Genomic DNA, 7,578 nt, shown 5'->3' with positions numbered 1-7,578 from the left:
TTTCACGGTTATATGGCGTCAGACATATGGTTAAGGACCACACAGATATTGAGACAGGAAACCCGCTGTCGCCACTTCATGGGCTACTCTTTTCGATTAGCAGCAAGAGATCTTTTTTATATGCACCATCCGACAGACAGGATAGTACATACCACGGTCTTTATTACACCAGTTGTGGAGCACTGGCTGGAACGAGAATTAGTTCAATGGGTCCACTGGCGGGAATCGATCCTAGACCGACCGCGCATCAAGCGAACGCTTTACCACTGCGCTTTGTAGCGCCCCTTTTAATCTAAAGGTCGTCCATAGTTACGAGCATGTTCTCAAGTGTACAAACCGGACAATGTGTAAGGGAAGGGGGAAAGGACGCCCCGTGCTTATAAACCTTAAAGTCTAGACTTTAATAAAGTCCAGGCTTTAACGTCATGGCAACGCCATTCAAATAGCATTACGTTAAAGTCTGGACTTTATTCAAGTCTAGACTTTAAGTTTTATAAGCACTGGCCCTGAATGGCACTTCTTTCTTTTTGTATTCCCCTGTCAGACACTCCACCCCTCCTCGCTAGATACGGCCCTGCAACATGTGAAAGTCTATTTCCGCAGGTAGCCCGACACGGGGACAGATGGGTGACTATTTAGCACGTGACAGTGGACCCGAGAGCCTAATGTGGAAGACTTCAATTCACGAAGTGTGATTGCGGGAACATGAGACCCGGTGTAATTACAAAATATCCTTTTAGAGGGATTCGCCCGGGTACAGACGGTTTACGCTGGCTTTGGGCTAGTTGACTTCGGGCTTCCTCGATGACAGTAATTAGCGGTAGTAAAATGTGTTATTTAGATTAGCAGGTCATCAAATGGGCAATAGAAGTCTCACGTTTAAAATGTAAAGAAATAATTTCTCCCAGAGGTCCTAACTTTAAACAGGTACACCTGCCTAAACAGACTCGTATGAAAATGATAGTGGTGGATTGCTGTGGATAGAATGAACTGGTGTATGCCACTGGCGTAATCAAGGAAGGGTGAAAATGTCATAATATTATTTTATTGTTTTTTGCCGGATTACATATAGTCTACATAAATTTTAATATCCGTGGGTTTTTCCTCTGAATGGAAATAAGAAAGATTTGTTAAATAATTGAACTTGTTTTATTTTTGTTTTTAAATTTAAAAAAAAACCTTCTATAATTGTAGTTTAGTGGATATATGTATATTAACATACGTCATATTCTATATATAATTATATACTCAATACATTGTTCATCGCTTGACATGTGTTTTACTAACTGACTCCTAGTAATTTCAAATTCCCTGGCTGCCAAAACGTGCAAATAAAAGTTTAAAGTTTGTTTTGTTTAGCAACACCACTAGAGCACATTGATTTATGAATCATCAGCTATTGGATGTCAAACATATGGTCATTTTGACACAGTCATAGAGAGGAAACCCGCTACATGTTTTCCATTAGTAGCAAGGGATCTTTTATATGCACCATCTCACAGCCCACCGACGGGGATCGATCTCAAACTGACCGCGCATAAAGTGAGCGCTTTACCACTGGGCTACGTCCCGCCCCGTGGATAAAAGACCATTGTAACTATTCTGTAGAGGCTCATGTTGCTGCAGAGTTATGTGTCAATGAATGAATGAATGAATGAATGACGACACCCAACACAAAATACAAATCCGCTATTGCATGTTAAACAAAGGTAGCTATGTTATGTGTAATTCCATATAGCATAGAAATTATATTGATGAATGTAATTCCTCCCTCTCTCTCTCTCTCTCTCTCTCTCTCTCTCTCTCTCTCTCTCTCTCTCTCTCTCTCTCTCTCTCTCTCTCTCTCTCTCTCTCTCACTGTCTGTCTCTCGACCCTCAAACAACTAGTCCGTCCTATCTTCCTACAAACATGTCTTTTGTAAATAATTTTAATTTGGTTAGACGTAACAACAAAAGTAAAAAGTGTTTTGGAAATAACCTTTTAAAAACTACTTTTGTATGCTCAGTCGGCTCAGAAATAAATAATAACGTGTAGTAAATTCCATAGTATGAAAAAAACGTTCCACGTAGGAAGGATTATAGATCTGTCGCATGATTATCTAAAATGTCTTTCTCGCGAGACTGTTGATCCCAATGCTTTGTACTGTGTATGGCCATATTGGTGCTTATGAAATCGACCGGAAGAGGCTCGTCAACAGCATTCATCATGTCCGTTTGTTTTCTTCATATCTACACGGAACACAGTGGGATATCTGTCTACATTCACCTCCAGACTCTGAGCGAGGGGCGAGGGTCTATTTTAAAGAGTAATTGTCGAGACCATCTTCAACAAGCACCTCCAACTACCCAGTGTGTACAGCTCGCTCCACGCTTACCATCATAGCAATACCACGAGGCCAGCCGCCATTATGAAAAGCCAAACTGTGTGACAGGAAAATAGTTTCGACATTGCACGCTCAGCGTGTTTCCAAACATGATGACCAGTCGAGTATTAAGTTTCTATCAGTGATCTTTTTTTTTTCAGACTGGTATCTTGCTTATTAACTTTTCACCATCGCCGACCTTGGCATCTTTAAAATCGGGTGTTGGATTGAGCGACCCCGCTGCGGCCAACCCATATGTTAATGTATGATACCAATTTACAAAACAACCATCACTGTTGGCTTCGTAATTTGCAATATGTATCACGCAGAGTTCGCTATGTGCGTCTTTCCCTTATTTCAACATAATCCTGTTTTCGTTCGGGCGAATTAGCTCTCATTTTCAATATGAGATGGTCTCCACATTTAAAAAAAAAATCGCATTGTTGTAGGCAGATTCACGAAGTTGGTCTGAAGGTATTTTCATTCCAGTCAGAGTTGCTAAAGTCAGTGTATTAGGCTACCTCTGCCAATCGTCATATTTGCCAATTGCAAATTTTAAACACAATTGGCAAATTTTATTTTAATTTGGTTAAAATAAATGTCATATGGCGGATCCAGAAAACCCAATGACATGAGGCGGAATGTCAAGGGAACTTTGGGGGAGGTTGCAGGGGGATCGTAAACAATGATATTTTGCATCTTTATATTATATCACCATTTACTAATACATCGGTGGACCCATTGGGCTATTTCTCGTTCCAGCCAGTGCTCCACAACTGGTGTAACAAAGGCCGTGGTATGTACTATCCTGTCTGTGGGATGTTGCATATAAAAGCTCCCTTGCTGCTAATCGAAAAGAGTAGCCCATGAAGTGGCGACAGCGGGTTTCCTCACTCAATATCTGTGTGGTTCTTAACCGTATGTCTGACGCCATATAACCGTAAATAAAATGTGTTGAGTGCGTCGTTAAATAAAACATTTCTTTCTTTCTTTCATATAACTGTAAATAAAATGTGTTGAGTGCGCCGTTAAATAAAACATTTCCTTCTTTCTTCATTTACTAATACAAAGTACAAGCACATATATACAGTTTTAATAAACGCGTGTGCCATCACTGATCAACTGTCGCAGTGTGTTAATACGTAACAATGGAATACATCCCGGTTTTTAGTGTTAAAATGGACAATAATAATATAAATGATGTAGATTAGTGACTGTTGGCAAAGGACATCGAAGGATGGCATGTGATGGTAACAAAATTAAAGCGGATGATTTATTCAAAAGATTATATTTGCACATGTGTTGGTGCTCACCACAGTAAGTGTCGTTGTAAAATTCTGTTTATTCACCCTTGATCTTGTTCACTTAATACAGAGAAACTTAGTGATTTGTTTTTATTTGCATAGCATAACGTTTTAAATGCATTTTTTTTTTTTTTTTTTTTTTTTTTTTTTATTGGTATGATATTCTATGTTAAGATATAATGTATTAGTATATTATTAATATTATATCTGATCATTAGTTTCAAAAAATAATTACAAAAAAAAAAATTAAAATAAAATCTTGGCTAATCTGTGGCCTACATCTGCCAGTCATTTGCTAATAAAGCACTATTGGTACATTCCTACCAGGACGTATCATTTACACTCGTGACAAACCTGCACGTGCTCACGAGAGACGCAGACAGTAGGTTGTCATGGAAACCGAATGGTATTAATTGACACAGATGACATGAATGACAAGTTATTTCCTGAAGTGTGTCACATTGCCCACATTAGCGGTGATTGGTTTAGTTTATGAAGTGTTACTTGGCAACCATGCACTGTTTAGTGATAATACATGTAATTCTTGAAGTCCATTGTATATGTCTTTATATATAACTGTTTCTCATAATTAAATTACAATATATTTACATTTTCTAGAATATTAATATCTATATGCTGGGACGTAGCCAGAGAGGAAAAAAAACGCCGATGAAAACCCAGACCTGTAAAATAAATATCAGTGTCATGGGGAAAATAAAATAAATCTGGGGAAATTTCGGACGAAGCAAGCTCCTCGTCTGCCTCATGCTGGCTACGCCATTGGTATGTTCAATGAAATTTTGGGCATCCTAATAAAGTAATATTTGTAGCAGCTCAATATTGATTTTTGGTACCAAGCCCATGGGCGGATCCAGGGGGGGGGGGGGGGGACCAGGGGGACGCGTCCCCCCAAATTTTTTTTCAAGTGCCCTCAAAATGTCCAAGTGCCCTTTTTGTTTGTAAATTTTTTTTTTTTTTAAGTAAACAATAATTATATTGTAGATAAATGAAATCAAGATTTTCGTGTACATGCGCAAGCTTGCAGATATGTGTCTGTGTTATTGAGTCTCAATGGGGCCCCATTGAGGTTCTAACGCGAGTGACGCCAATTTACTTCATTATTGCTAGTATATTATGACGTAGAACTGTAGGAATTCATATTAATTGTAAATATCAAAACTTGTAGTAAGGTGCCCTTTTGACGAGTCAATGTGCCCTTCTTTTTGGGTCCCCCCCCCCCTAAAAATATTTCCTGGATCCGCCCATGCTTGGCAAGCAATGTATTATAACTTCCAATAACCGAACGAAAATTTGAAATAATAGGATCAAAAGGAATCTCAAATGTACTAAATACCGGTAGTATCGATATATATATAATACGTACTGAGAGAGCCAAAACAAAATAACAAACGTTAGGGTCTTTTATATGCCTATACATATATAATCCACTAAATTGGGAATCCCTTTAAAGGGACATTACTGATTTTCATTGTCATTGTAAAAATGTTTCGGGGGCTGGATTTAGCTCAGTCGGTAGAGTGCTCGCTTGAGGTGCTTGCGTCGCAGGATCGAACCACCTCGGTGGATCCATTCAACTGATTGGGGATTTTCTTATTCCAACCAGTGCACCACAACTGGTCAAAGGCCGTTGTATGTGCTTTTCTGTCTGTTGGAAAGTGCATATAAAAGATCCCTTGCTGCATTAGGAAAAATGTAGCAGGTTTTATTTGATGACTACGTGTTACAATTACCAAATGTTTGACATCCAATAGCCGATGATTAATTAATCAATGTGCTCCAGCGGTGTCGTTAAACAAAACTAACTTTTAAAAATATTTCCGTCTAAAATAGTCTTTTTAACGAACAAAATTACATATTAAATATAGTTTAATGTTTAAAATATTACTGTCTGTATTATTTAATGTCTTTCTTATCCAAATGTGTGCTGCAGTTTAAAATAATTTTATTTCCTAATGCATATCTTTTAATACATACAAAATTATTGGGAGGTAAAAGCAAGTTTGAGCTGTTACAAGAATTATGACCACCAGAAACGTGTTGAATATACAGACACTGATATTCAAAATGAGAAAATATATTAAATATATCATTATTATGTTAAGAAGGTTCTATTAGTGAAAAACATGTTACCATAGCAGCACACTCAGGATAGACCCTTTATAGCTGGTTTCCGCACAATCGTTGAGAGTCGCAGGTCGACGCAGATGATCTCTGACATTACAACGCTGAATAGGTTTCAACTTGCCGATCCCCCTAGACACATTAGCGACTTGTTACAGATTGTGTGGATGGGATGGGAACTCTATTTACGTGCCCATATCCACAGAGGTTCAGGCACGCCCACCTCGGACTTAGCCTCTGACTTCGCCAGTGACCAATTCTGGGGCAGGAGGGCAGCTTGTGTGGTTAACCAGCTAACGTTCGAGAACTATTTAATTGGTTCTCGACATGGCCATTTAGATTACAGTGAAGCGCAAAAACCAGTCTAGGGGACGTTTTTCTGTTAAGTCTGGCTGAACTCAGCTCTGTATTGATGGTCGTTACGCACCAAAACACTCATAACTGCATTATGTTCACATTAGTTACATTGGTTAATTTAAACAATTTACTTCAATATAATTTGATCAGATATCTACATGAGATGTTTGAATCATATTTGATAATGGATTAACTCCGTTTAACAAAACAAATTGAGAAATCATGTTCTTTTACGTTCATTGTCGACTATGATAAAACTATGTCCATTAGTATCATTTATCTATAGGACATCTTGAATCTGTCATTTCCCACTGTTTAGAATTAAAGCAGACATGAAAAAAATGGATCAACAGATATATGAAACTAAATATACTTTCTGTGTACTCAATTTGAAATTTGTTGGCCTACTTCGACCTTAAAAGTCAAACGGTGCCATTTCCATTTTTTTCGAAGTTAGGTTATGTAGTGGTAAAGCGCTCGCTTGATGCGCGCTCTGTTTGGGGTCGATCCCCGTCGGTGGGCCAATTGGGCTATTTCTCATTTTAGCCAGTGCACCACGACTAGTATATCAAAGCCCGTGGTATGTACTATCCTGTCTGTGAGATGGTGCATATAAAAATTCTCTTGCTACCAATGGAAAAATATAGCGGGTTTCCTCACTAAAACTATAGGTCAAAATTACCAAATGTTTGACATCCAATAGCCGATGATTAAGAAATCAGTGTGCTCTAGTGGTGTCGTTGAACAAAATAAGATTACTCTTTGGTGCTAATGTTATGGTAAATTACCTAGCTTACCTAAAAATATTCTGTTACGCGTTCTGCATGGCCTTAGTAACTGGTGGCGAGAGCATGAGACATAAAAATCCAGCAAAGTGTGTTCACCTCTCCACCTCAAAAATCAGAGGCAGAACAGTGGGGAGGTGTGACATGAGTTATAGGGTCGATCTCACTGACTGGACACAGAGAGGTTGGGGGTGTCCTACGTCCAAACCAGTGCACCACAGTTGGTATATCAAATGTGCTGACAAGTCCATGGGAAAAAGCATATTTAAATTTTTTTTAAATCTCGCTGCTTGTCGGTAAGAATAGCATTCAGTATTCTGACAAGTGAAAACTTACTGGGACAAGTGCAGTGCACCTCGGTGTATTTTGTGGAAAGGTAAATATTTACAAAGCACTATCATACTTTCGAGCTGTTGTTGAATAAAACATACCCTGTCGACCGTAGCTGATTTCTCTCTGTCTACCGTCTGTTGCGGTTGCCGCCAGATACGAAAAAGTATCAATTTTAGCAAATCATAGTCAATCTAAAGTGAAAAGCGTTTTTGTTTAAAAAGAAAACACAAGGGCTTGAACTTTCTCTCCAACATCTATCTTCTAACCAAAACGTTTCCACTTATTTGGACAAGT

Source organism: Gigantopelta aegis, chromosome 6 (genome assembly GCF_016097555.1).
Source record: "Gigantopelta aegis isolate Gae_Host chromosome 6, Gae_host_genome, whole genome shotgun sequence".
Taxonomy (NCBI): domain Eukaryota; kingdom Metazoa; phylum Mollusca; class Gastropoda; order Neomphalida; family Peltospiridae; genus Gigantopelta; species Gigantopelta aegis.
Note: the sequence above shows the minus strand (reverse complement) of the source record.